The sequence below is a fragment of the Crocodylus siamensis genome, chromosome 2 (assembly GCF_052110815.1).
Source record: "Crocodylus siamensis isolate JL-2025a chromosome 2, ASM5211081v1, whole genome shotgun sequence".
In the NCBI taxonomy this organism is placed as follows: Eukaryota; Metazoa; Chordata; order Crocodylia; family Crocodylidae; genus Crocodylus; species Crocodylus siamensis.
The window spans coordinates 58,533,633-58,561,283 of record NC_143396.1 but is presented as its reverse complement, the minus strand read 5'-3'; the positions used below and the strand labels follow the sequence as shown (position 1 = coordinate 58,561,283).

At 59.3% G+C, this 27,651-nt stretch overlaps 13 non-coding genes across 13 annotated transcripts; 8 read left to right on the top strand and 5 right to left on the bottom strand.

Annotated features, from left to right (window-relative positions):
* Positions 1-373: 373 nt before the first annotated feature.
* Positions 374-445, bottom strand: TRNAM-CAU (transfer RNA methionine (anticodon CAU)). The gene has a single exon. It is a non-coding gene; the product is annotated as a tRNA-Met (tRNA).
* An 825-nt stretch (positions 446-1,270) lies between these two features.
* On the top strand, positions 1,271-1,343 carry TRNAM-CAU (transfer RNA methionine (anticodon CAU)). Its single transcript has one exon. It is a non-coding gene; the product is annotated as a tRNA-Met (tRNA).
* A 742-nt stretch (positions 1,344-2,085) lies between these two features.
* TRNAL-UAG (transfer RNA leucine (anticodon UAG)) lies at positions 2,086-2,167 on the top strand. The gene has a single exon. It is a non-coding gene; the product is annotated as a tRNA-Leu (tRNA).
* Positions 2,168-3,446: 1,279 nt separating this feature from the next.
* Positions 3,447-3,518, bottom strand: TRNAM-CAU (transfer RNA methionine (anticodon CAU)). Its single transcript has one exon. It is a non-coding gene; the product is annotated as a tRNA-Met (tRNA).
* An 825-nt stretch (positions 3,519-4,343) lies between these two features.
* On the top strand, positions 4,344-4,416 carry TRNAM-CAU (transfer RNA methionine (anticodon CAU)). Its single transcript has one exon. It is a non-coding gene; the product is annotated as a tRNA-Met (tRNA).
* A 742-nt stretch (positions 4,417-5,158) lies between these two features.
* TRNAL-UAG (transfer RNA leucine (anticodon UAG)) lies at positions 5,159-5,240 on the top strand. Its single transcript has one exon. It is a non-coding gene; the product is annotated as a tRNA-Leu (tRNA).
* A 1,279-nt stretch (positions 5,241-6,519) lies between these two features.
* On the bottom strand, positions 6,520-6,591 carry TRNAM-CAU (transfer RNA methionine (anticodon CAU)). The gene has a single exon. It is a non-coding gene; the product is annotated as a tRNA-Met (tRNA).
* Positions 6,592-7,416: 825 nt separating this feature from the next.
* TRNAM-CAU (transfer RNA methionine (anticodon CAU)) lies at positions 7,417-7,489 on the top strand. The gene has a single exon. It is a non-coding gene; the product is annotated as a tRNA-Met (tRNA).
* Positions 7,490-8,231: 742 nt separating this feature from the next.
* TRNAL-UAG (transfer RNA leucine (anticodon UAG)) lies at positions 8,232-8,313 on the top strand. The gene has a single exon. It is a non-coding gene; the product is annotated as a tRNA-Leu (tRNA).
* Positions 8,314-11,665: 3,352 nt separating this feature from the next.
* On the bottom strand, positions 11,666-11,737 carry TRNAM-CAU (transfer RNA methionine (anticodon CAU)). Its single transcript has one exon. It is a non-coding gene; the product is annotated as a tRNA-Met (tRNA).
* Positions 11,738-12,562: 825 nt separating this feature from the next.
* On the top strand, positions 12,563-12,635 carry TRNAM-CAU (transfer RNA methionine (anticodon CAU)). Its single transcript has one exon. It is a non-coding gene; the product is annotated as a tRNA-Met (tRNA).
* Positions 12,636-13,377: 742 nt separating this feature from the next.
* Positions 13,378-13,459, top strand: TRNAL-UAG (transfer RNA leucine (anticodon UAG)). Its single transcript has one exon. It is a non-coding gene; the product is annotated as a tRNA-Leu (tRNA).
* Positions 13,460-14,738: 1,279 nt separating this feature from the next.
* On the bottom strand, positions 14,739-14,810 carry TRNAM-CAU (transfer RNA methionine (anticodon CAU)). Its single transcript has one exon. It is a non-coding gene; the product is annotated as a tRNA-Met (tRNA).
* Positions 14,811-27,651: the final 12,841 nt, after the last annotated feature.

The following is a 27,651-nucleotide window of genomic DNA, read 5'->3' as shown; positions in this document are numbered from 1 at the left end:
CAAGCCCTCCTTTCTTGAGTCCCCAAACGCGGAGGCAGGGGCGAGGAAAACGGGTCCGCGGCCTGGCAAGCACGGTGGCGTCAGTTGCTTGCACTGCGGTGGCCGGAGCCCAGGTCACAGGTCCCATTCCCGGGGGGCTCCTCTCTGCTTCTGACCACCTTCTCCTGGCTTCCCTCCGTGGCGCCAGCTGCCCTGGGGCTCCCGCAGCTGCCCCCCCCCCCCACCCTGCCTCGGCACTGCTGCCACTGGGGGCCTCTGGGCAGGGAGGCCAGAGAGCTGCACACAAGGAGACTTCCTTGCCCTCTCAGGCGTGCCAAGGGCAAAGCCGCAGGGAGGGGCGGGAATCGGGTAGGGAAGCAAAAGCCCGCTGGCCTAGCAGAGGATGGTTTCGATCCATCGACCTCTGGGTTATGGGCCCAGCACGCTCCCGCTGCGCCACTCTGCTGGGGCCGCCTGCCTCCCTGCCTTTGTCACCCGCTTGCCTCTCTGCCCGGCAGCCAGCACCTCACACACGGAGGACCAGCGCTTCCTTTCTTCTCCTCCCAACCCTCGCCTTCCCGCAGGCTCCCCACGCTCCCGGCTCAGGCCAAAACCCTAGCGCTCTTCCTGGTGGCCATGCAAGCCCTGGACACAGATTCCTCAGGAGCCCAGGTGGAAGGGCGCCCCTTCCTTTCTTCTGCCCGGGCCCGTCTGGTTAGCCTTGGACAGCAGGTCAGGGCGTTCTGCCTCCAGGCAATATGTTTTCAGGATCTGGGACCAAGGGGCAGGACCGTGCAGCACGCCAGCACGGCCCACGCGTATTCTGCCTGAGGCGAGAAATGCCCCAGGCCGCCCCCTGAGTAGGGCCAGCCCAGGCCTGAGCAGCCCTTAGTGGCCTTCAGGTTGGCGGGGCGCCTCCTCTCTTCATCTTGAGCCCTGCCTCACTTTCCCCGGCCCCAGGGAGAAGTCGAATGGAGGCGGCGTGCTTTTGCTTCCGGTCTTTTCCGAGCCATGGCCTGAACAGAGCTGCTGCTCGCGGAAGACCAGCCGCGTGTGTCACGAGCTCACAGGGCTTGTTCGCAGAGCTAGTTGCTGCCCAATAATCGGGTTGGGGTTTTGTGGAGAAGGAGACCGGCCCTGAGAGAGACAATGACAATCGCGTTCCGAGCCGGAGAGGTGCTGTTTTGTGCGCCTCCAGGTTCTCTTGTCCTAGAGCCTGCGCACGGACCCCTGTGGCCCCGAGGTGACGGCTCCAGGCCGTGGGGCGGCACCAGGGGGCTGGGGCGCCGGGGCCTTCTTAGCGCAGCCGGCAGCGCGCCAGTCTCATAATCTGGAGGTCCTGAGTTCGAGCCTCAGAGAAGGCAAGGCTGGCTCTTGCTGCCTGAGCCAGGCCCCTCGCGTGGGAGCAGGGGCTGGCTCTTGCTGCTGCCGCTGGCTTTTCGTCCCCGTGCTGGCTAGAAGGGAGGCGGCGGGCGTGTCCGTGCGGGCGGCGCTAGCCGTGGCCTTCCTGGGCCGCCTTTGCCCGACGTAGCGCGGGCCGTGAACGCTGGCGGCCGTGCCCAGCCCGGGCTGAGACGCAGAGAAAGGCTGTGTTCTGTGCCTGGGAGGCTCGCGGGGTCGAGAAGCGCGGAGGGAACTGGAATTGCAAAGCACAGGGTGGCCAGGGGAGCACTTGGAGCAGCAGGTAGGTGACTGTATTGGCCTGGCCGGGGGGGGCAAGAATCCTGTGCCGGAGCCTGGCGGAGCAGGAAGGTGCCTTGTGCCCCGCATGGCGGGGCTGAGCCGGAGGCTTTGCCTTTGCGAGACACGGCCGACTTGGCAGCAGAGAAGGAGGAAAGTGCCAGGCTGGGGTGGAGAGCTGTGCAGGGAGCGGAGGACGGCCGCGTGGCTGACCGAGAGCAGTCGCGTGGGCTGGAGAGGACGCTGGAAGGTGTGGAGCCCTTGCTGAAGGGAGAGGCTCGGGGCAGAGCTTAGGCAAAGTGGTGGTCAGTAGCGGCAGCCGCCGCACCTGCTGCACTTCTGCTGGGCTGGTGCGGTGTCAGCGGGAAGGAAGAGCAGCGAGGCCGCGGCAGGCGGCCGGTGCCCCCCCCGGGAGGCGTGGCCTGGGGTAGCGTGGCCGAGCGGTCCAAGGCGCTGGATTTAGGCTCCAGTCTCTGCGGGGGCGTGGGTTCAAATCCCACCGCTGCCACCCTTTTGGCAGCGTCAGGGCGGGAGCCGGGCAGCCGGAAGCTGCCCTTGCTGAGGCCTCGTCCCTCACAGCTAGCTGTCTCCCCAAAGGTCCCTGCAGGCAGGACCCCAGGTGGTGGGCACCCCGTGGGCTGCCGAAGCCTCGACTCCGCTCGTTCTCCCCCTGCTTTCTGGAGCCCTTGCCCCCAAGTCCTGGGGGCTCCTCCTGCCCTTCTTGCCCCTCGTTCCAAGAGATCAGCTTCGGGACTGCCCCATACACAGTCGTGAGCAGGACGAGGGCGACCTGGGTGCCTGCAGGAGGCAGGACGGGGACGAGCAGTCTGATATGGCAAGGAGGGAAGCGTGGCGGGAGCCTGCCTGGGAGGCGGAGCAGTTCTCAAAAGCCAGGGTGTTAGAGGTCACAGGAGCCACTAGCTCTCTCCGCTCCCTCCATTTGGGGCCAAATGCCCTCTGGGCCCATAGTGAGCAGGGGCCGGAAACACACTCCAAGTCAAGGGCCCGTGCTGAGAGCGAGCCGCCCCCACCTCCCCGGCCCCGGCAGGAGGAGGCGGGCCGCGCACCAGTCCGGAGGCCGTGGGGCCCCGCCGGGCTGAGGGCCAGGTTCTGGCTCCGGCCCCTTTGGCAGCCTGGGTCCCAAAAGCCTGCCCTGCCACCTCTTCGGCCCCTACGCTCCAGGTTTCAGGGCTGGAGCTGTCTCCCCGGACATCTTGCCCAGGTAGCAGTACGTCCTCGGGGCTGCAGTCACAGCTCTCGGCAGGCCTCCTCCTGCCAGGCCCTTCCTTTACAGCCAGCCTCCCTGCTCTGCTGGCCTTTCCCGAGTATCTGCCGCCACGTCCTAGACCCCGGCCCCCAAATGCTCCTGCGATCCTACCCTCTCCCTCCCGCCTCCAGCGTGGGCACAGGTGCTCAAGCCCTCCTTTCTTGAGTCCCCAAACGCGGAGGCAGGGGCGAGGAAAACGGGTCCGCGGCCTGGCAAGCACGGTGGCGTCAGTTGCTTGCACTGCGGTGGCCGGAGCCCAGGTCACAGGTCCCATTCCCGGGGGGCTCCTCTCTGCTTCTGACCACCTTCTCCTGGCTTCCCTCCGTGGCGCCAGCTGCCCTGGGGCTCCCGCAGCTGCCCCCCCCCCCCACCCTGCCTCGGCACTGCTGCCACTGGGGGCCTCTGGGCAGGGAGGCCAGAGAGCTGCACACAAGGAGACTTCCTTGCCCTCTCAGGCGTGCCAAGGGCAAAGCCGCAGGGAGGGGCGGGAATCGGGTAGGGAAGCAAAAGCCCGCTGGCCTAGCAGAGGATGGTTTCGATCCATCGACCTCTGGGTTATGGGCCCAGCACGCTCCCGCTGCGCCACTCTGCTGGGGCCGCCTGCCTCCCTGCCTTTGTCACCCGCTTGCCTCTCTGCCCGGCAGCCAGCACCTCACACACGGAGGACCAGCGCTTCCTTTCTTCTCCTCCCAACCCTCGCCTTCCCGCAGGCTCCCCACGCTCCCGGCTCAGGCCAAAACCCTAGCGCTCTTCCTGGTGGCCATGCAAGCCCTGGACACAGATTCCTCAGGAGCCCAGGTGGAAGGGCGCCCCTTCCTTTCTTCTGCCCGGGCCCGTCTGGTTAGCCTTGGACAGCAGGTCAGGGCGTTCTGCCTCCAGGCAATATGTTTTCAGGATCTGGGACCAAGGGGCAGGACCGTGCAGCACGCCAGCACGGCCCACGCGTATTCTGCCTGAGGCGAGAAATGCCCCAGGCCGCCCCCTGAGTAGGGCCAGCCCAGGCCTGAGCAGCCCTTAGTGGCCTTCAGGTTGGCGGGGCGCCTCCTCTCTTCATCTTGAGCCCTGCCTCACTTTCCCCGGCCCCAGGGAGAAGTCGAATGGAGGCGGCGTGCTTTTGCTTCCGGTCTTTTCCGAGCCATGGCCTGAACAGAGCTGCTGCTCGCGGAAGACCAGCCGCGTGTGTCACGAGCTCACAGGGCTTGTTCGCAGAGCTAGTTGCTGCCCAATAATCGGGTTGGGGTTTTGTGGAGAAGGAGACCGGCCCTGAGAGAGACAATGACAATCGCGTTCCGAGCCGGAGAGGTGCTGTTTTGTGCGCCTCCAGGTTCTCTTGTCCTAGAGCCTGCGCACGGACCCCTGTGGCCCCGAGGTGACGGCTCCAGGCCGTGGGGCGGCACCAGGGGGCTGGGGCGCCGGGGCCTTCTTAGCGCAGCCGGCAGCGCGCCAGTCTCATAATCTGGAGGTCCTGAGTTCGAGCCTCAGAGAAGGCAAGGCTGGCTCTTGCTGCCTGAGCCAGGCCCCTCGCGTGGGAGCAGGGGCTGGCTCTTGCTGCTGCCGCTGGCTTTTCGTCCCCGTGCTGGCTAGAAGGGAGGCGGCGGGCGTGTCCGTGCGGGCGGCGCTAGCCGTGGCCTTCCTGGGCCGCCTTTGCCCGACGTAGCGCGGGCCGTGAACGCTGGCGGCCGTGCCCAGCCCGGGCTGAGACGCAGAGAAAGGCTGTGTTCTGTGCCTGGGAGGCTCGCGGGGTCGAGAAGCGCGGAGGGAACTGGAATTGCAAAGCACAGGGTGGCCAGGGGAGCACTTGGAGCAGCAGGTAGGTGACTGTATTGGCCTGGCCGGGGGGGGCAAGAATCCTGTGCCGGAGCCTGGCGGAGCAGGAAGGTGCCTTGTGCCCCGCATGGCGGGGCTGAGCCGGAGGCTTTGCCTTTGCGAGACACGGCCGACTTGGCAGCAGAGAAGGAGGAAAGTGCCAGGCTGGGGTGGAGAGCTGTGCAGGGAGCGGAGGACGGCCGCGTGGCTGACCGAGAGCAGTCGCGTGGGCTGGAGAGGACGCTGGAAGGTGTGGAGCCCTTGCTGAAGGGAGAGGCTCGGGGCAGAGCTTAGGCAAAGTGGTGGTCAGTAGCGGCAGCCGCCGCACCTGCTGCACTTCTGCTGGGCTGGTGCGGTGTCAGCGGGAAGGAAGAGCAGCGAGGCCGCGGCAGGCGGCCGGTGCCCCCCCCGGGAGGCGTGGCCTGGGGTAGCGTGGCCGAGCGGTCCAAGGCGCTGGATTTAGGCTCCAGTCTCTGCGGGGGCGTGGGTTCAAATCCCACCGCTGCCACCCTTTTGGCAGCGTCAGGGCGGGAGCCGGGCAGCCGGAAGCTGCCCTTGCTGAGGCCTCGTCCCTCACAGCTAGCTGTCTCCCCAAAGGTCCCTGCAGGCAGGACCCCAGGTGGTGGGCACCCCGTGGGCTGCCGAAGCCTCGACTCCGCTCGTTCTCCCCCTGCTTTCTGGAGCCCTTGCCCCCAAGTCCTGGGGGCTCCTCCTGCCCTTCTTGCCCCTCGTTCCAAGAGATCAGCTTCGGGACTGCCCCATACACAGTCGTGAGCAGGACGAGGGCGACCTGGGTGCCTGCAGGAGGCAGGACGGGGACGAGCAGTCTGATATGGCAAGGAGGGAAGCGTGGCGGGAGCCTGCCTGGGAGGCGGAGCAGTTCTCAAAAGCCAGGGTGTTAGAGGTCACAGGAGCCACTAGCTCTCTCCGCTCCCTCCATTTGGGGCCAAATGCCCTCTGGGCCCATAGTGAGCAGGGGCCGGAAACACACTCCAAGTCAAGGGCCCGTGCTGAGAGCGAGCCGCCCCCACCTCCCCGGCCCCGGCAGGAGGAGGCGGGCCGCGCACCAGTCCGGAGGCCGTGGGGCCCCGCCGGGCTGAGGGCCAGGTTCTGGCTCCGGCCCCTTTGGCAGCCTGGGTCCCAAAAGCCTGCCCTGCCACCTCTTCGGCCCCTACGCTCCAGGTTTCAGGGCTGGAGCTGTCTCCCCGGACATCTTGCCCAGGTAGCAGTACGTCCTCGGGGCTGCAGTCACAGCTCTCGGCAGGCCTCCTCCTGCCAGGCCCTTCCTTTACAGCCAGCCTCCCTGCTCTGCTGGCCTTTCCCGAGTATCTGCCGCCACGTCCTAGACCCCGGCCCCCAAATGCTCCTGCGATCCTACCCTCTCCCTCCCGCCTCCAGCGTGGGCACAGGTGCTCAAGCCCTCCTTTCTTGAGTCCCCAAACGCGGAGGCAGGGGCGAGGAAAACGGGTCCGCGGCCTGGCAAGCACGGTGGCGTCAGTTGCTTGCACTGCGGTGGCCGGAGCCCAGGTCACAGGTCCCATTCCCGGGGGGCTCCTCTCTGCTTCTGACCACCTTCTCCTGGCTTCCCTCCGTGGCGCCAGCTGCCCTGGGGCTCCCGCAGCTGCCCCCCCCCCCCACCCTGCCTCGGCACTGCTGCCACTGGGGGCCTCTGGGCAGGGAGGCCAGAGAGCTGCACACAAGGAGACTTCCTTGCCCTCTCAGGCGTGCCAAGGGCAAAGCCGCAGGGAGGGGCGGGAATCGGGTAGGGAAGCAAAAGCCCGCTGGCCTAGCAGAGGATGGTTTCGATCCATCGACCTCTGGGTTATGGGCCCAGCACGCTCCCGCTGCGCCACTCTGCTGGGGCCGCCTGCCTCCCTGCCTTTGTCACCCGCTTGCCTCTCTGCCCGGCAGCCAGCACCTCACACACGGAGGACCAGCGCTTCCTTTCTTCTCCTCCCAACCCTCGCCTTCCCGCAGGCTCCCCACGCTCCCGGCTCAGGCCAAAACCCTAGCGCTCTTCCTGGTGGCCATGCAAGCCCTGGACACAGATTCCTCAGGAGCCCAGGTGGAAGGGCGCCCCTTCCTTTCTTCTGCCCGGGCCCGTCTGGTTAGCCTTGGACAGCAGGTCAGGGCGTTCTGCCTCCAGGCAATATGTTTTCAGGATCTGGGACCAAGGGGCAGGACCGTGCAGCACGCCAGCACGGCCCACGCGTATTCTGCCTGAGGCGAGAAATGCCCCAGGCCGCCCCCTGAGTAGGGCCAGCCCAGGCCTGAGCAGCCCTTAGTGGCCTTCAGGTTGGCGGGGCGCCTCCTCTCTTCATCTTGAGCCCTGCCTCACTTTCCCCGGCCCCAGGGAGAAGTCGAATGGAGGCGGCGTGCTTTTGCTTCCGGTCTTTTCCGAGCCATGGCCTGAACAGAGCTGCTGCTCGCGGAAGACCAGCCGCGTGTGTCACGAGCTCACAGGGCTTGTTCGCAGAGCTAGTTGCTGCCCAATAATCGGGTTGGGGTTTTGTGGAGAAGGAGACCGGCCCTGAGAGAGACAATGACAATCGCGTTCCGAGCCGGAGAGGTGCTGTTTTGTGCGCCTCCAGGTTCTCTTGTCCTAGAGCCTGCGCACGGACCCCTGTGGCCCCGAGGTGACGGCTCCAGGCCGTGGGGCGGCACCAGGGGGCTGGGGCGCCGGGGCCTTCTTAGCGCAGCCGGCAGCGCGCCAGTCTCATAATCTGGAGGTCCTGAGTTCGAGCCTCAGAGAAGGCAAGGCTGGCTCTTGCTGCCTGAGCCAGGCCCCTCGCGTGGGAGCAGGGGCTGGCTCTTGCTGCTGCCGCTGGCTTTTCGTCCCCGTGCTGGCTAGAAGGGAGGCGGCGGGCGTGTCCGTGCGGGCGGCGCTAGCCGTGGCCTTCCTGGGCCGCCTTTGCCCGACGTAGCGCGGGCCGTGAACGCTGGCGGCCGTGCCCAGCCCGGGCTGAGACGCAGAGAAAGGCTGTGTTCTGTGCCTGGGAGGCTCGCGGGGTCGAGAAGCGCGGAGGGAACTGGAATTGCAAAGCACAGGGTGGCCAGGGGAGCACTTGGAGCAGCAGGTAGGTGACTGTATTGGCCTGGCCGGGGGGGGCAAGAATCCTGTGCCGGAGCCTGGCGGAGCAGGAAGGTGCCTTGTGCCCCGCATGGCGGGGCTGAGCCGGAGGCTTTGCCTTTGCGAGACACGGCCGACTTGGCAGCAGAGAAGGAGGAAAGTGCCAGGCTGGGGTGGAGAGCTGTGCAGGGAGCGGAGGACGGCCGCGTGGCTGACCGAGAGCAGTCGCGTGGGCTGGAGAGGACGCTGGAAGGTGTGGAGCCCTTGCTGAAGGGAGAGGCTCGGGGCAGAGCTTAGGCAAAGTGGTGGTCAGTAGCGGCAGCCGCCGCACCTGCTGCACTTCTGCTGGGCTGGTGCGGTGTCAGCGGGAAGGAAGAGCAGCGAGGCCGCGGCAGGCGGCCGGTGCCCCCCCCGGGAGGCGTGGCCTGGGGTAGCGTGGCCGAGCGGTCCAAGGCGCTGGATTTAGGCTCCAGTCTCTGCGGGGGCGTGGGTTCAAATCCCACCGCTGCCACCCTTTTGGCAGCGTCAGGGCGGGAGCCGGGCAGCCGGAAGCTGCCCTTGCTGAGGCCTCGTCCCTCACAGCTAGCTGTCTCCCCAAAGGTCCCTGCAGGCAGGACCCCAGGTGGTGGGCACCCCGTGGGCTGCCGAAGCCTCGACTCCGCTCGTTCTCCCCCTGCTTTCTGGAGCCCTTGCCCCCAAGTCCTGGGGGCTCCTCCTGCCCTTCTTGCCCCTCGTTCCAAGAGATCAGCTTCGGGACTGCCCCATACACAGTCGTGAGCAGGACGAGGGCGACCTGGGTGCCTGCAGGAGGCAGGACGGGGACGAGCAGTCTGATATGGCAAGGAGGGAAGCGTGGCGGGAGCCTGCCTGGGAGGCGGAGCAGTTCTCAAAAGCCAGGGTGTTAGAGGTCACAGGAGCCACTAGCTCTCTCCGCTCCCTCCATTTGGGGCCAAATGCCCTCTGGGCCCATAGTGAGCAGGGGCCGGAAACACACTCCAAGTCAAGGGCCCGTGCTGAGAGCGAGCCGCCCCCACCTCCCCGGCCCCGGCAGGAGGAGGCGGGCCGCGCACCAGTCCGGAGGCCGTGGGGCCCCGCCGGGCTGAGGGCCAGGTTCTGGCTCCGGCCCCTTTGGCAGCCTGGGTCCCAAAAGCCTGCCCTGCCACCTCTTCGGCCCCTACGCTCCAGGTTTCAGGGCTGGAGCTGTCTCCCCGGACATCTTGCCCAGGTAGCAGTACGTCCTCGGGGCTGCAGTCACAGCTCTCGGCAGGCCTCCTCCTGCCAGGCCCTTCCTTTACAGCCAGCCTCCCTGCTCTGCTGGCCTTTCCCTCAGGAGCCCAGGTGGAAGGGCGCCCCTTCCTTTCTTCTGCCCGGGCCCGTCTGGTTAGCCTTGGACAGCAGGCCGGGCGTCCAAAGCGGTAGGCGGACGCCGCATGGGGCAGGTGGCAGGGGGGGCGGACCTAAGCAGGTCAGGGGAGCCCCACTCCCGCCCCCGGGGGGCCGCCCCGGGCCGGGGGCCGCCCTCCAAGTCGGCCGCTGGCGGCCGCCCACCTCCCGCCCGCGGCCCGCCCAGCCGGGGCGGGGCCGGGTTGCCGGTCGTCGGCCCCTGGGCAGCGTCCACCTCCCTGCCAGCCTCTCAGCCGCTCTCCGCTGGCCTTCCCAGCCCTCAGCCGGCCCCAGCTGCGCCTCCCGCCCTCCCGCCAGCCCTCAGCCTCCTTCTGGCCACGCGAGCCGGCGAACGCGCGCCTGCACCGCTCCGTGCCAGCGGCCCGCTCTCCCCCGGGGCGGGCGGACACTCCGCGCCGGGCCGTGCTGGTTCTGCACCGGCCGCCCGCCGGCCCTCCCGGGGGCCTCTGCTGACCCCGGCTTCCCCGGGCCTGCCCTGGGCTCCCGGCCCCCCGGGAGGGCATGGGGCTGGGCAGGGCCGGCTGCAGGCTCCCCCCTCGGGTGGGCAACGCGGGGGACGGGGGGAGCAGCCCTGCTGCACGGTTTCGCACCGGGCTGCCAGAGCCCGCTCCTCTCGGGCCACCTCCCTCCCTGCCCCACTCCCCTGCCGACCCACCCCTCCGGGCCAGCTCCTTTCCCCCCCCCCGGGACCCCTCCTGCTCGCCAAACCCGCTTTCCTGGGCCAGCAGCGCACAAGGGAGGCGGCCTCTCTCGCCCGCCCCGGTTGCCTTGGAGCCAGGGCCCCCCGATTGTCGGCCGGGCCAGTGGCAGGCGGCTCAGCGCGGCCCCGCTTTCTGCTGAGGCCCGGCCTCCCGCCCGGCAGCCAGAGGCCCGCTTTGCCTGTGCGGGCCTCGGCCTCCTGTGGCCCGCCTCCTTTCCCTGGCCCCTGAGTTGATGGCGCGGCGTGCTTTTCTCCGGCCTGGCATGTCCGCAAGGCGCGGCCATGAGGGTCATGCTACAGGGCTTTTCCGAGTGTTGCGCCACAGGTTGGGTTCCGGAGCCGGCGCCGGCCACAGGAGTTCCGAGTGGCCGCCCGGGGGTGGGCAGGCCTAGCCGGGCGAGGCCGTCCCGGGCCGAGTGAGCCTCGGCCCGGCGCCTGGCCTGGGCCGGCCCCTGCGGGCCGGGGCGCTCGCTGGGGCGCGGGCCCGGCGGCAAGGGCTCTGGCGCCGAGCCAGGCCGCGCCGTGGGCGGGCTGGCTCTTGCGCTGCGCTGGCTTTGCCTGGCGGCGGGCAGCGGGGGCGGCGGCGGTGCTGCCGTGGGTTCGGGGCCGCGGGCGGGGCGCTGCGCGGCGGCCGTGCCCGCCCGGGCAGCTGGCGAAGGCCGGCGGCGGGGGCGCGGGCCGGGAGGCGGAGAGGAAGGTGCTGCCGGGGGCTGGGAGCCGGGTGCTGGTGAGACTGGCCGAGGGAGAACGGCGGAGCCGGGCGGGAGGTGATGTCGCAGGCGGGGGGCAGGAGCCTTGCGACTGGCGGCGGAGGAAGGGCTGAGAGCCGGCAGGGAGGGTGGCGGCAGGGCGAGGGGCAGGGGCGACGGGCCGTGTGGCGAGAGCGTGCGGGTGGGAGGAGCGTGCGAAGGAGGGCGGGCGGTGGCCGGGGCAGGCGGGCCTGGCGGCGTGCGGGCAGGGTAGGCACAGCTGGGCGGGCGGCGGCCGGTGCCCCTGGAGGCGTCGGGCGGGGCCGGCCGGCCGGCAGCTGGCTTGGTCCGTCCTCGGGGGCGGTCGATCGGCCCTGCCCTGGCGTGGTGGGCCCGGGCCCGAGGCTGTCGAGCCCACCGCTCCCTGCTGCTCCCCAAGCCCGGGCGACCCCGTGTGCGGCCGTCCCGGCTGCGACCCGACGTGCCTCCCGCCTGGGCTGGCCCCCGGTCTCGGGCTCCCCTTGCCCCTCGTTCCAAGGAGTCCTTGGCCACCCGTCGGAGCAGTTCTGAGCCCCTTCAGAGTAGGGGACGCGCCGTCTAGGCCGGGAGTATCTGCCGCCACGTCCTAGACCCCGGCCCCCAAATGCTCCTGCGATCCTACCCTCTCCCTCCCGCCTCCAGCGTGGGCACAGGTGCTCAAGCCCTCCTTTCTTGAGTCCCCAAACGCGGAGGCAGGGGCGAGGAAAACGGGTCCGCGGCCTGGCAAGCACGGTGGCGTCAGTTGCTTGCACTGCGGTGGCCGGAGCCCAGGTCACAGGTCCCATTCCCGGGGGGCTCCTCTCTGCTTCTGACCACCTTCTCCTGGCTTCCCTCCGTGGCGCCAGCTGCCCTGGGGCTCCCGCAGCTGCCCCCCCCCCCCACCCTGCCTCGGCACTGCTGCCACTGGGGGCCTCTGGGCAGGGAGGCCAGAGAGCTGCACACAAGGAGACTTCCTTGCCCTCTCAGGCGTGCCAAGGGCAAAGCCGCAGGGAGGGGCGGGAATCGGGTAGGGAAGCAAAAGCCCGCTGGCCTAGCAGAGGATGGTTTCGATCCATCGACCTCTGGGTTATGGGCCCAGCACGCTCCCGCTGCGCCACTCTGCTGGGGCCGCCTGCCTCCCTGCCTTTGTCACCCGCTTGCCTCTCTGCCCGGCAGCCAGCACCTCACACACGGAGGACCAGCGCTTCCTTTCTTCTCCTCCCAACCCTCGCCTTCCCGCAGGCTCCCCACGCTCCCGGCTCAGGCCAAAACCCTAGCGCTCTTCCTGGTGGCCATGCAAGCCCTGGACACAGATTCCTCAGGAGCCCAGGTGGAAGGGCGCCCCTTCCTTTCTTCTGCCCGGGCCCGTCTGGTTAGCCTTGGACAGCAGGTCAGGGCGTTCTGCCTCCAGGCAATATGTTTTCAGGATCTGGGACCAAGGGGCAGGACCGTGCAGCACGCCAGCACGGCCCACGCGTATTCTGCCTGAGGCGAGAAATGCCCCAGGCCGCCCCCTGAGTAGGGCCAGCCCAGGCCTGAGCAGCCCTTAGTGGCCTTCAGGTTGGCGGGGCGCCTCCTCTCTTCATCTTGAGCCCTGCCTCACTTTCCCCGGCCCCAGGGAGAAGTCGAATGGAGGCGGCGTGCTTTTGCTTCCGGTCTTTTCCGAGCCATGGCCTGAACAGAGCTGCTGCTCGCGGAAGACCAGCCGCGTGTGTCACGAGCTCACAGGGCTTGTTCGCAGAGCTAGTTGCTGCCCAATAATCGGGTTGGGGTTTTGTGGAGAAGGAGACCGGCCCTGAGAGAGACAATGACAATCGCGTTCCGAGCCGGAGAGGTGCTGTTTTGTGCGCCTCCAGGTTCTCTTGTCCTAGAGCCTGCGCACGGACCCCTGTGGCCCCGAGGTGACGGCTCCAGGCCGTGGGGCGGCACCAGGGGGCTGGGGCGCCGGGGCCTTCTTAGCGCAGCCGGCAGCGCGCCAGTCTCATAATCTGGAGGTCCTGAGTTCGAGCCTCAGAGAAGGCAAGGCTGGCTCTTGCTGCCTGAGCCAGGCCCCTCGCGTGGGAGCAGGGGCTGGCTCTTGCTGCTGCCGCTGGCTTTTCGTCCCCGTGCTGGCTAGAAGGGAGGCGGCGGGCGTGTCCGTGCGGGCGGCGCTAGCCGTGGCCTTCCTGGGCCGCCTTTGCCCGACGTAGCGCGGGCCGTGAACGCTGGCGGCCGTGCCCAGCCCGGGCTGAGACGCAGAGAAAGGCTGTGTTCTGTGCCTGGGAGGCTCGCGGGGTCGAGAAGCGCGGAGGGAACTGGAATTGCAAAGCACAGGGTGGCCAGGGGAGCACTTGGAGCAGCAGGTAGGTGACTGTATTGGCCTGGCCGGGGGGGGCAAGAATCCTGTGCCGGAGCCTGGCGGAGCAGGAAGGTGCCTTGTGCCCCGCATGGCGGGGCTGAGCCGGAGGCTTTGCCTTTGCGAGACACGGCCGACTTGGCAGCAGAGAAGGAGGAAAGTGCCAGGCTGGGGTGGAGAGCTGTGCAGGGAGCGGAGGACGGCCGCGTGGCTGACCGAGAGCAGTCGCGTGGGCTGGAGAGGACGCTGGAAGGTGTGGAGCCCTTGCTGAAGGGAGAGGCTCGGGGCAGAGCTTAGGCAAAGTGGTGGTCAGTAGCGGCAGCCGCCGCACCTGCTGCACTTCTGCTGGGCTGGTGCGGTGTCAGCGGGAAGGAAGAGCAGCGAGGCCGCGGCAGGCGGCCGGTGCCCCCCCCGGGAGGCGTGGCCTGGGGTAGCGTGGCCGAGCGGTCCAAGGCGCTGGATTTAGGCTCCAGTCTCTGCGGGGGCGTGGGTTCAAATCCCACCGCTGCCACCCTTTTGGCAGCGTCAGGGCGGGAGCCGGGCAGCCGGAAGCTGCCCTTGCTGAGGCCTCGTCCCTCACAGCTAGCTGTCTCCCCAAAGGTCCCTGCAGGCAGGACCCCAGGTGGTGGGCACCCCGTGGGCTGCCGAAGCCTCGACTCCGCTCGTTCTCCCCCTGCTTTCTGGAGCCCTTGCCCCCAAGTCCTGGGGGCTCCTCCTGCCCTTCTTGCCCCTCGTTCCAAGAGATCAGCTTCGGGACTGCCCCATACACAGTCGTGAGCAGGACGAGGGCGACCTGGGTGCCTGCAGGAGGCAGGACGGGGACGAGCAGTCTGATATGGCAAGGAGGGAAGCGTGGCGGGAGCCTGCCTGGGAGGCGGAGCAGTTCTCAAAAGCCAGGGTGTTAGAGGTCACAGGAGCCACTAGCTCTCTCCGCTCCCTCCATTTGGGGCCAAATGCCCTCTGGGCCCATAGTGAGCAGGGGCCGGAAACACACTCCAAGTCAAGGGCCCGTGCTGAGAGCGAGCCGCCCCCACCTCCCCGGCCCCGGCAGGAGGAGGCGGGCCGCGCACCAGTCCGGAGGCCGTGGGGCCCCGCCGGGCTGAGGGCCAGGTTCTGGCTCCGGCCCCTTTGGCAGCCTGGGTCCCAAAAGCCTGCCCTGCCACCTCTTCGGCCCCTACGCTCCAGGTTTCAGGGCTGGAGCTGTCTCCCCGGACATCTTGCCCAGGTAGCAGTACGTCCTCGGGGCTGCAGTCACAGCTCTCGGCAGGCCTCCTCCTGCCAGGCCCTTCCTTTACAGCCAGCCTCCCTGCTCTGCTGGCCTTTCCCGAGTATCTGCCGCCACGTCCTAGACCCCGGCCCCCAAATGCTCCTGCGATCCTACCCTCTCCCTCCCGCCTCCAGCGTGGGCACAGGTGCTCAAGCCCTCCTTTCTTGAGTCCCCAAACGCGGAGGCAGGGGCGAGGAAAACGGGTCCGCGGCCTGGCAAGCACGGTGGCGTCAGTTGCTTGCACTGCGGTGGCCGGAGCCCAGGTCACAGGTCCCATTCCCGGGGGGCTCCTCTCTGCTTCTGACCACCTTCTCCTGGCTTCCCTCCGTGGCGCCAGCTGCCCTGGGGCTCCCGCAGCTGCCCCCCCCCCCCACCCTGCCTCGGCACTGCTGCCACTGGGGGCCTCTGGGCAGGGAGGCCAGAGAGCTGCACACAAGGAGACTTCCTTGCCCTCTCAGGCGTGCCAAGGGCAAAGCCGCAGGGAGGGGCGGGAATCGGGTAGGGAAGCAAAAGCCCGCTGGCCTAGCAGAGGATGGTTTCGATCCATCGACCTCTGGGTTATGGGCCCAGCACGCTCCCGCTGCGCCACTCTGCTGGGGCCGCCTGCCTCCCTGCCTTTGTCACCCGCTTGCCTCTCTGCCCGGCAGCCAGCACCTCACACACGGAGGACCAGCGCTTCCTTTCTTCTCCTCCCAACCCTCGCCTTCCCGCAGGCTCCCCACGCTCCCGGCTCAGGCCAAAACCCTAGCGCTCTTCCTGGTGGCCATGCAAGCCCTGGACACAGATTCCTCAGGAGCCCAGGTGGAAGGGCGCCCCTTCCTTTCTTCTGCCCGGGCCCGTCTGGTTAGCCTTGGACAGCAGGTCAGGGCGTTCTGCCTCCAGGCAATATGTTTTCAGGATCTGGGACCAAGGGGCAGGACCGTGCAGCACGCCAGCACGGCCCACGCGTATTCTGCCTGAGGCGAGAAATGCCCCAGGCCGCCCCCTGAGTAGGGCCAGCCCAGGCCTGAGCAGCCCTTAGTGGCCTTCAGGTTGGCGGGGCGCCTCCTCTCTTCATCTTGAGCCCTGCCTCACTTTCCCCGGCCCCAGGGAGAAGTCGAATGGAGGCGGCGTGCTTTTGCTTCCGGTCTTTTCCGAGCCATGGCCTGAACAGAGCTGCTGCTCGCGGAAGACCAGCCGCGTGTGTCACGAGCTCACAGGGCTTGTTCGCAGAGCTAGTTGCTGCCCAATAATCGGGTTGGGGTTTTGTGGAGAAGGAGACCGGCCCTGAGAGAGACAATGACAATCGCGTTCCGAGCCGGAGAGGTGCTGTTTTGTGCGCCTCCAGGTTCTCTTGTCCTAGAGCCTGCGCACGGACCCCTGTGGCCCCGAGGTGACGGCTCCAGGCTCCAAACACACATAAGATTGGGCCCTTGAAGTCCCAGGAGTGCCTTCCCTGGGGGCTCCGGGCTGCCCTCAGTCTCCTGCCATAAAGCAAACAGATGTCTGCCAAAGAAAAAAGTGACACAAATTTTTACTACCTATTGTTGCAGCCACAATTTGGGGCATCTGTGGTGCCACAACTGGCATAGATCTCTGTTTCCTTGGACTTTATGCTGCATGAACATTTTTATGATGGTAAAAGGCAACATCTCTCAAGTTGCTTATAGATTTCATAGATATTAGGGCTGGAAGGGACCTCACAAGATCATCAGGTCCAGCCCTCTGCTCAAGGGGCAGGAAGTCTGCTGGGGTCAAATGATCCCAGCAAGATATGCAAGAGGGTCTTAATGGTGTCCATAGCAGGTGCTTGCACCACTTCTGGGGGAAGTCTATTCCAGACTCTGGAAACCCAGATTGTAAAGTTTTTTCTTTTGCCTAGCCTGAAATGGTCTTCCCGGAGTTTGTGACAAGTAGATCATGCTCAGGTGAACAAATGTTCTCTCAGTTCCTTGGGGAACACCCCTTATATACTGATAGGCTGCCACCAAGTCCCCCCTGAACCTATGCTTCTCCAGGCTGAAGAGTCCCATGCTTCTCAGCCTTGTTTCATATGACTCATTCACTTGCCCTCTGATCATGTGCTTGACTCTCCTCTGGACTCTCTCAAACTTCTCCACATCCTTCCGAAAGCATGGAGCCCAGAACTGGATTCAGTACTCCAGCTATGGCCTTGCCAAGGCCGAGTACAGCAAGAAGATAACTTCCTGGGTCTTGTTTGAGATGCATTGATAGATGCAAGCCAGGATTGATTTTGTTTGCTTTGCAGGCTGCAGCATCACATTGGTGGCTCATGTTCATCCTGTGGTCAATCATGACTCCTAAATCCCTTTCGGGTATTCCAGATTTAAAATGGAGTAAGGTACCTCACACAAAGACACTTACAGGTCACTTGCAGGTCCAAATTCTTCTTCATCGCTAAGATATCTAAGTGATATTTAGCAGGTTTTAGGCATTTAAGTCATGAAACAAGATTTTATTTTGCTCTGAGTAACAGTGTGAATCCCATCAAAAGCTATCTAAATTTCTAACCCATCTCCATTTTCTCCTTATGCAGTTAAACTTATCCTAGTGCTCATGCTTAACCACTGAGGCATTTAAATCTGTTGCCTTTCAGTATTACCATGGAGATTCCTTAATGACACAAAAGACCTCCACAACTATAGTCAAGGAAAAAACACAAATAGAAACTGTTTTACACATCTGGTAGAGTAGTGTTGATCACCTTTTGTCTAACAGACTAGTGGTTAAGGCACTTGCCAAGGGCATTGGAGATGCAGCATCACGTGTGTCAGTGTCCCCACACTGAAAAACGCCAGTGGGGGCGCTTTAACTAAAGCTCATTCAACCAACTTTAGCGAAAGCGCCCCCACTGCCATTTCAGTGCAGGAGTGCTGATACACATGATGCTTCAAGTGCTTTAATTAATTAAGCATGCCACCCTAGCTCCCCTCCCCCCCAGTACATGTGTATAAATGCCCCTAGAGTCCAAGCAGTAAACAGGCTATGTGTCATAGTGTAGCAAAATTAGGATTTTTGTGAAAAGAAGTATCTACCTAACGTGCTGAACTAACATTCGACTGCTCTGCAAAGGTAGAAGGATCAACAAATAGTGTGGGGGGTGATAGGAATGAGCCTCACAGACAGCTGTGATGTCCTTGGTGGCCACGTGGACCCTCCCTTCCCTCTTGCCTGCTAGACCTTTGTTGGGATTGTTAGGTTATGAGAAGGGCTCGGAGCTCTTGACCCTGCTTTCTGCTCCTCTTGGGCTCTAACCTTTGCCTTGTTTCCTGCCCCCCACCTTGTGTTAGTCTCCTGCCCCCACTGTTTCCCTTCTTGGGCTCTGGCCCTTAGCCCGCCCATATTCAGGCCACTTTTATTGCCTTCCTTGTGCAGGCTTGACCCTCTTGCCCCCTGCCTGCCTGTGTCTTGAGCCTGGCCCCTAACAGGGCTCAAAACTCCACATGCCCCTGAGGCACCTGTCCACAGCTCCAGTCCTCTCCCGATAGCCACACCCAGACCTGTGGTGTAAAGCATAACAGAAAGACAAGCTTCTGCTCTAACACAAGCTCTGAGTATCCAACACTAAGAAGAAGAACACACTATCACTTTTAACACCCTCCCCCCCAGTAAACAAGCAACCAAACATTCAGCCAGCCATCTGCAGGCAGGGTCTCACTTCCCTGCCTCCAAGACCTTTAGTGCCTGCTAGCATTTATTAGGCAGAAAGATGAGAACTCCTTTTCCTTCTGCTCTCCAGGTGCTGGCTTTTAAGCTCCTGGAGTGCAGCACCTCTTGGCTCAGGCATCTCCCCGGCCCCAGCTCAGCTGTTTTCTCTAACCCTAATGAACAGCTTATAGTTGTTACACTAGCTTCCACAGCAGGGCTCTTGTTGTTTAAACAGGGCTTTGCCCTATTGGCCTATTGCTGCTCCATTAGCCCTGCAATAGGCAATTGTAAACATTTGGATCCCTGGCTGCCTAGTCCCCTGCAACCAGCCCATAATGAGCAGTGTTTCCTCCTCACCTAGGAATCTCCCTGCTGCTGCTTCTCCCTTAAAATAACTGGAGCCTTGGCTCCCTGTTACAGTGGGGCTGGGACTGACAATAAGCTATCTGGCACCCAAGCAGGCTCAAGACTCCAGTGCACTGGGGGACTTCAATCAACAAATAGCTGATGCTCAGTCCCAGCCCTCCTACTGCACTGGAAGGGCTATAAAATTCTTATGTGACTCCTTGTCAGTCAAAACCACCCAACAGGGAACAGTGAGGGGTGGAACTCCCCTGACCCTTGCCTCTTCAGTAGGTCCCAGGTCAGGCCACAGTGGGGAGCATGAAAGCCACAGTGGGGACCTGGCATGAAGGTGGGAGTGCCACAGTATCCAGGTCTCACTGATCCCCATTTCTGCACTGGGTCCCAAGTCTAGCCACAGACCGCAGTGGTGTGGGACCTGGCATGGAGGCCTATGGGAACCTGATTCTATGCCATTCCCCTTAGCTGATTTTCAGTCTCAGCCCTGAGATGGCACCAGAGCCATTTCAAGTCTCTAGTGCATATTAAAATCTATATTTAGACCCTAGTAAGCATTAGCATACTCAAAAAACATTCTGAGTCATATTAATGCTTACTAGTAGGCAACTATCAATCCTCCGGATCATAGCGTACTCATAAGAGGTCTAGTCAGATGCCTGATTAATCCATTTGTGGCTGACAAGCCCAATTTGAGAGCAACACAGCTTGCTACAAGTTTCACAGCTCCATATGCTGTATGAGTTGGAGTCCAAGTTTACAGCATGCTGCTTTCTTCTTCCTCGCTTTGTTTGCATCCTCTGGATCAAAGCCACTTCATGCTGAACTGCACCCAGTGCCAGACATTCCCTTCGGATCGAGTGGGATTCTGCACACTCCTCCCAGCTTTTTTTTTTTTTTGATGTTGAACAACTTAATGTAATGTTTGCACACATCATGGTACCACCATAGAGAGCAACCTCCCTTTGTAGAGTCATCTTAAATTTTACCGTACAAAATCTTCTTGGGGATACAGTAAGTAATGTTTACTATGATCTAAATATAGCACATCCTAAACGTCCTGTGTACCAAGGCCCTCGGAATAAATGTTTCAAATTTCCAACAGCGCATGTAGAATCATAGAAAAGTAGAGCTGGAAGAAACCTGCAGAGGTCACCTAAATCCAAACCCCAACCACAGGCAGGATCATCCCCATCTAAACCATCCTATCCAAACTCATTGTTTAAATCTAACCTGGGTGATACCCAAGTTTGTATTCCCCTCACCAAATGAAGGGAATGTTAGCAGGGCAGGTGCACTGTGGGGGTTGAAAATGCCAGCTGCATGCAGTTTCCCTCCTTCCCCTATAGAGCAAGGCCTGGACACAGGATTACCTTAACTATATATAAATTTAACGATATAAAAGGTTATAAAATGTATACATATCCCTGATCCCAAAACATTTTTTAAATCAATTTTTCCCCCAAAAAAAAGTTTGATCCAAATGTTTTAGTTCAATAATTTCCAAGCATTTCCTTTCAATTTTCACCACTTGGGTACTGACATGCTCGGATGGGATGGGCTCCACCTTTCCCCTAAAGGTAAGCGTGTGTTCTCTTCTAGGTTGGCGGATCTCCTCCAGCAGGCTTTAAACTAGCCTCGTCGGGGGAAGGGGAAGACGAGGGAGGAGAAAGTGTTGGACTGCTAAACCAAGCAGCACCCACAAGTACAGCCCAGCCTAGACCAACGAGCGGAACATATATGCAGGTAAGCAACAGGGGCCAGGGTAATGCTGAGATTAGGAGGCCTCAAATGCCTCTATACAAACGCTCCTAGTATGGGAAACAAGCAAGAGGAAGTTACCCTCCTGATAGCTGACACCAACCCAGACATTGTGGGGCTCACTGAAACGTGGTGGGACCCAACGCATGAGTAGGAGGTAAATATCAAGGGCTATAGGCTGTACAGGAGGGACAGGACAGGGAGGAAAGGTTGGGGTGTGGCGCTTTACATTAAGGAAGAATACACTTCCTCATCAGGTAGCACAGCATCAGAGGAGGGCCACACTGAAGGGCTCTGGGTTAGAATACAAGACAGTCAAGGGAAAAGAGACTTAACGGTGGGGGTCTACTACAGACCGCCCAACCAAGGGGAAGAGCTAGACCAGGAATTCTTAAGTCGGCTCACAGAGGTAGTTAGATCAAAAGACATGGTCGTCATGGGTGACCTGAACTTTCCAGACATCTGCTGGGAAGAGCAGTCAGCCAGGTCTGAATGCTCACGTAGGTTCCTAGCCAGAATACAGGACCTCCATCTAACCCAGGAGGTGCACAGCCCCACCAGGGGAGACGCCCTGTTGGACCTGGTGCTGGCCACAGGCAACAACCTGGTGAGGGGGCTGCGGGTACTCAATCACCTGAGCAACAGGGATCATCACCTGCTGGAATTCACCATCCAGCGCAAGGTGGCAAAAGGCCTACAGCAAGGCAGCAGCCCTAGATTTCAGGAGGCAGACTTCAAGGAGCTAAGGAGAATAGTCAGGGAAGCACTGAGGTCCTGGAAGGGAGGGGAGCCAGGTGTCCAAGGAGAGTGGTTGTTCCTTAAGAAGACAATCCTCCAAGCCCAAAGGGAGGTAATCCCAACACGGATCGAAGGGAGCAGGAGGGCGCAAAAGCCCCCATGGCTCACCAAAAGCATCCGGGAATGTCTCCTAGCTAAAAGGGAGGTGTACACCCAATGGAAGGGAGGGGCCATCACCAGGGAGGACTATACTGTGGTTGCGCAGGGATGCAGGGGGGCAGTCAGGAAGGCCAAGGCGGAGATGGAACTGGGACTAGGTCCTTGTCTATCTTCATTTCAATATTTTGTATTTTTCTGATTTGAAGCTACTTTCATTCATTTTTAATTTTAACCTAATAGTTTCATAGTTTCGTAGTTAGTAGGGTCAGAAGGGGCCTGAGGCAGGCCCTATGAGGAGAGGCTACGGGACTTGAACCTGTTCAGCCTCCATTCATATAAACTGAGAAGGCTGAGGGGGGATCTAGTGGCCTGTTACAAACTAGTCAGAGGGGACCAGCAGGCATTGGGGGTGTCCCTGTTCTCCCAAGTTCTACCAGGAGTGACTAGAAATAACGGTCACAAGCTGGCAGACGGTAGATTCAGATTAGACATCAGGAGGTGCTACCTTACTGTCAGGGCGGCTGGGATCTGGAACCAACTTCCAAGAGAAGTGGTGCTGGCTCCTGGGGGTCCTTAAGACAAGGCTAGATGAACACCTTGCTGGGGTCGTTTGACCCCAGCACTCTTTCCTGCCATGTTAGGGGGTCAGACTTGATGATCTGCTCAGGCCCCTTCCAGCCCTACTAACTATGAAACTATGAAATTATTAGGTTAAACTTAAAAATGAATGAAAGTAGCTTCAAATCAGAAAAATACAAAATATTGAAATGAAGTTGGACAATTTCACTTTTTTTTAAACCAGAAATTCATAAAACATTTGAGTTTTAAGAACCTGATGCTTTCTGATTAAAAATAATTTGGCCAAAAATATTCCACACCATCTCTATTCCCACATACAATGGGATTCTATTTAATGGGAGTTTCTAATGGAATTCCACCAAGGCAAAGCAGGTGCTAGGAGCTATAATATCCATTGATACGCTGAGACTACGCTCTGATCTCTCCACCCTAATGGTATGAGAGGCTAAAGCAACACTGAGGCAGAAGGAACAGGTAAAGGGTAACTACATGGCCTAAGAGGATTCCTTCTCACACTTATGCGTCTATATAGTTAAGTTAGACTGGTCATTGAAGGCAAGATTTGGGGCACCAAAGCCAAAAATTCCATAACTTAATCTGATCATAGAGAATGTTGTAAAGAAGAGAATATGTTTAATTCCATTTTATTACATGATCCTATACAGAATACACATATACACACGTGCATGTGTATGTACATACACATGCATATACATATACACACATACATATATATAGCATGGTTATAGTAAAAACATTGCAGTGAAATCTTTTTTGAAAAAAATTCTGCCTTTTGATAATGATTTTTCAGCTTAATATTCAGAGCTTAATTTGACAGCAAGAAACTAGATGCAAGGGCTTGAGTAAGAAGTCCTGTTTAGAGCTGGCTGGGCACATCTACATGTTGCCCTACAGCGATGCTGTTACTACACTTTGCTTTAGTACTTCCTTTGGACAAATGCACCCTCTGTATAATATTGTGTACCTAAAAGTGGGTGAGCAATGGATCAATTTAGAGTAGGATCAGTTTGATTGGGTTTGCCCTTGCAATAGGACTAGGGGAAGCATTCTTGTATATGAAAAATAGCTGAAAAATCTTTATGACTCTTAGTCTCAGGTGATGTTCTCCTAAAACTGAAAAACAGATAAACAAAAAAATGGGAATTCTATCTAGCTGCTAAAGTGTTTGTTTTCTAAAGGTAAGCACATCTAAGTCTAACTGAAGCACCCAATTCCAAGATCTGCTGTTTATCTAGATTCTAGAAAATAAAACAGGCAGGCAATATTGTACACTGTCTCAGGTATGTTCAGTGCATCTAACATTAACAACATCCCTCTGCTTAAATAGATTTTAAATTCTTTTACTTTTTTCTGGCCATTTGCTTACAATTAATGAAAAATGGGTGTACTCAATGTACTTTCAAGCTGTTAACAACTGGTATATTCTTTATGCTTCCTGAAGAAGTTATAGGGTGCAAAAGTTTTGTTCTTTGATATGCAATAACAAATAAAGTCCTTGGCTAAGCTGTATTAATTGAATAAGTTGACTCCAAGATGAACATGAGTTATCAATGTGACAAAATGGTCAACAAGGCTAACTGCACTTATGTATTAGCAGATACATGACGAAAAGGTCCAGGGAGGCGATGCTTCCCCTCTATGCAGCATTGGTCAGGCCGCAGTTGAAGTACTGCATCCAGTTTTGGGTGCCGCACTTCAAGAGCGATGTGAGGAACCTTGAGAAGGTTCCACTCATATGGTTAGAGGCCTTCAAGCAAGGCCCTACGAGGAGAGACTAGGGGACCTAGATCTCTTCAGCCTCCACAAGAGAAAGCTGAGAGGTGTGTGGCAGGCCAGTAGGGGGTGCTCCTGCACTGAGCCACCCACCTCACTGCACCCAACCACCTTCCAGGCTCCAAGTGCCTCCCTGGGGATGCCTCACGTCTGACCAACACCCTTCCTGGAGCACACCCACTAGCCTGGGGGTATTGCTGCCACCATCCAGGGACAGGCTTGATCCTGGCACCGTGCCCCCTGGGAAACACAGGCCTAGTAGCCCTCAAGGGTACTTGACTCAGTTCAAGAACTTGGGATGCTTCCCTCAGTTGGAAATACAAGTAGTGGTCTCCCCTAGTCAGCCAAACCAAGGGGAGCCAACGCATAATCTAGACCCATTCCCAATAAGTCTCCCACGCTAGGTACAAAGGAGAACTTTACTGGTTGCAAGGAGTAGGGTTGGAATAAGGTACAGAGTTGAGTAGTATGAGAGAAATCCCACAGAGCAAACAAAGTGGCTGGGGTAGCCTTTGATCATGCATCTGAGTTACTGCAAGTTATATATCTAGTTAGATCTCAGGTAGCTTACTCAGGTATCATCCAGAGGCAGGTGGAGATTCCCTGTGGAGGCAGGCAGTTCATTGATCATGAGTTTCCAGAGAGAGCAAGTTTCAGATGGTCCAGCTCTTCTCTCTGAGTTTTCATCATGGCTACCCCACCCCCCCTCTTCCTTAACTTATATAGCCCTTATGACTTCATTTACCTGGTCCAATGGAGGCCAGCACCTGTTGGCTGCCAGCCAACCAATTTGAAATGCTGATAGCTGGGCAGACTGGTAGTCTCTAGCCCACTAGGGAGCCCAAACCCCTCACCCAGGTATGTAATGCCAGTCACATAGGTAGAGAGAGCAGGTTTCCCCCCCTCCCTCAGGAATTATCCAATTCAGGTTACCTAAAGAGATAGGGTAGGATGTATAACCTCTGCAGGGCCCTTACTAACCAAATTGTCACAGAGCAGAGTTTTTGGGGAAAAACAGAGGTGGCCTTCTGCCACAAGGTGATCTTGTGGCTGCCTATAAATTCATCAAGGGGGGGCATCAGGGAATAGGAGATGCTCTGGAATGGACTCCCAAGTAAGGTGGTACTCTCTCCTACCTTGGGGGTCTTCAAGAGGAGGCTGGACAGATATTTGGCTGGAGTGATATGATCCCAGCACCAGTTCCTGCCTGGGGCAGGGGGTCAGACCTGCTCCCTGGTGTGTGTGCCCTAGGGCACAAAATGTCTGCAGGCTTTTATAGCCCCCAGGCAGGCACTGTCATAGAGGCAGCCCAGCCCTGGAACAGGAAAGGCTCCTAGGCTTCAGCCCTGAGGCTGGGCAGATCTGGTAGCAAATTTGCTGCTGAGTCACATCTGCAAGTGAGTTACTGTGCAGTTACTAATCATGTATTTGCAGATAGCAAATTTAAGCATAATTAAGGGTTTTTACTGCACAATAAGCGTGTGTACATGTAAATGGGTACACTTATTGTGCAGTAAACTAAGCAACTGTGAAGTAAACTGGGCAACTGCATAGTAACACATCTCATGTAGATGTGCCCTGGAAGTACCTTGTGAACTAATGCAGAAATACTTATCTTTTAATATGACCTGTGCTTTACAGCAGAAGTACTCAAACCCTAGTCTGCAGAATAGATCCAGCTGGCAGAGCCATGCTATTCAGCCCCCAGGGTCCCTAGCAATTGCTGCTCCCCTGCTGCCAAATTTTCAGGCCCATGAGGAGCCCCGTGGGCTGGATAGCATGCTGGATCATGCAGGAGCCAGCTAGAAGTGGTGTGGGGGCTAGAAGCATGGGTGCCAAATTGAGGCACAGGACCCACGAAGGCAGCACAGGGCCCTGATCTGGCAGCACAAGGACTCGATCTAGAGGCATAGGGTCCCAATTTGGTAATGCAGGGCATGATCCGGCAGCATGGAGCTAAGGGCAGAAGCATGGGACTTCAGTCCAGCAATGTGGGGCCATGATCTGGTGGCACAGGGACCAATCCTGTGGTGTGGGGCCAAGGGAAGCAAAGCAGGGCCCCATCCTGGTATGCAGGGTCCAATCCAGCCTGCAGATGGGTCCCAGGCTACTCATCCAGGCCCCTGCACCAAAAGGTTGAGAACCACTGCTTTACAAGATTAACATGCTGTTATTCTATCATAGATTACCTTAAATTTTGACCAAAATACTAGAGAGTATGTCAGTCAGAAGCAAATTCTGGTTTAATAAGAGCATGAAAACAAGTAAATGAGAATTTCCTAATTTATTCATAGATTCATAGATGTTAGGGTCAGAAGGGACCTCAATAAATCATCAAGTCTGACCCCCTACATAGACAGGAAAGAGTGCTGGATTCAGATGACCCCAGCCAGATGCCCACCCAACCTCCTCTTAAAGACCCCCAGGGTAGGGGAGAGCACTACCCCCCTTGGGAGCCCATTCCAGACCTTGGCCACTCTAACTGTGAAGAAGTTTCTCCTAATGTCCAGTCTCAATCTGTTCTCTGCTAGCTTATGGCCATTATTTCTTGTGACCCTGCCAGGGGTGCCTTGGTGAGTAGAGCCTCACCAATTCCCTTCTGCGCCCTCATGATGAATTTATAGGCAGCCACAAGGTCACCTCTCAACCTTCTCTTGTGGAGGCTGAAGAGGTCCAGGTGCCCTAGTCTGTCCTCATAGGGCTTGGCCTGCAAGCCCTTAATCATAGGAGTGGTTCTTCTCTGGACCCTGTCCAGGTTATCCACATCCCTCTTGAAGTGTGGTGCCCAAAACTGCATGCAGTATTCCAACTGTGGTCTGACTAGTGCCCGATAGAGGGGAAGTATCACCTCCTTGGTTCGATTTGTCATGCATCTGCTGATGCATGATAAAATGCAGTTAGCTTTTCTGATAACTTCGTCACACTGACAACTCATGTTCACCCAGACATCTCATGGGAGGATCACTCAACAAAATCCGAGCAGTCGCAAATCTTCCCCTCATGGGTGGATGACCTCTACCTGACTCAAGAAGTCTACGTGCCAATGAGAGGCAAAGCACTGCTCGACCTGGTACTGGCTACTGGGGATGACCTAACTGGTGACCTAGTGATCGATGGGAAGCTGGGTGACAGCGACCACGAGCTGATCACCTTTACCATTAGCCATAAAGCTGGCCAGTCAGTCAGCAACACAGAAGTCCTTGACTTCAGGAAAGCCGGCTTTGACAAGCTCAGGAGGCTTGTCAGTGAGGTCCTAAGGGACCATGAACCCAGGGAGAGGGGAGTTCAAGAAGAGTGGTTGCTTCCTCAATGCACAAGCTAAGTCTATTCCATCTCAGAGAAAAGGCAGCAAGAGGGCACACCAGCCTCCCTGGCTCTCCAGGGAACTAGCAGACCTCCTGAGACTAAAGAGAAAGGCCTACAAAGGATGGAGGATGGGATTCACCTCCAAGGAGGATTATCCTGCACTGGTCCGGTCCTGCAGGGAGGACACAAGGAAAGCCAAGGCTGCAACTGAACTCCAACTAGCTTCAAGCATCAAGGACAATAAAAACCCCTTTTTCAGATATGTGGGGAGCTGGAGGAAAAGCAACGGCAACACTGAACCCCTGCTGACCCAGAAGGGGCAACTGACAACTTGCCCACCACGGGACAGGGAGGTCCAGTTGAGGGAGATCCCCTGCCCTCCATTAATGCTGGCCTCATGAAGGAACACCTTGAGAAGCTGGATACCTTCAAGTCAGCCAGCCCTGACAATCTACACCCCAGAGTACTCAAGAAGCTGGTGAGCATCATAGCCCAACCTCTGGTACAGATCCTTGAAAACTCCTGGTGCTCTGGTGTAGTGCCCGAAGACTGGAAGAAGGCCAATGTGGTGCCTATCTTCAAGAAAGGGAGGAAAGTGGATCTGGTTAACTACAGACCCATCAGCCTGACTTCTATCCTGGGGAAGATCTTATAAAAGTTTATTAAAGAGGCCACCCTTAATGGACTGGCCAACGCCAACAACCTAAGGAATAGCCAGCATGGGTTTGTTGCGGGTAGGTCTTGCTTGACCAATCTCATTTCCTTCTACGACCAGGTGACCTATCACCTGGAGAAGGGAGAAGAGATTGATGTCATATATCTTGACTTCAGAAAAGCCTTTGGTCTGGTATCCCATGATCACCTCTTGCCAAAACTGGCCAATTGTGGCCTTGGGTCCACCACAATTCACTGGCCGGAAAACTGGCTCCATGGTCGGACCCATCATGGTGTCCTGTGACCAGTGGGGTCCCCCAAGGCTCTGTCCTTGGACCCATATTGTTCAACATCTTAATGATGTGGACATTGGAGTCAGGAGCGAACTGGCCAAGTTCACCGATGACACCAAACTTTGGAGCAAAGCATCCACACCA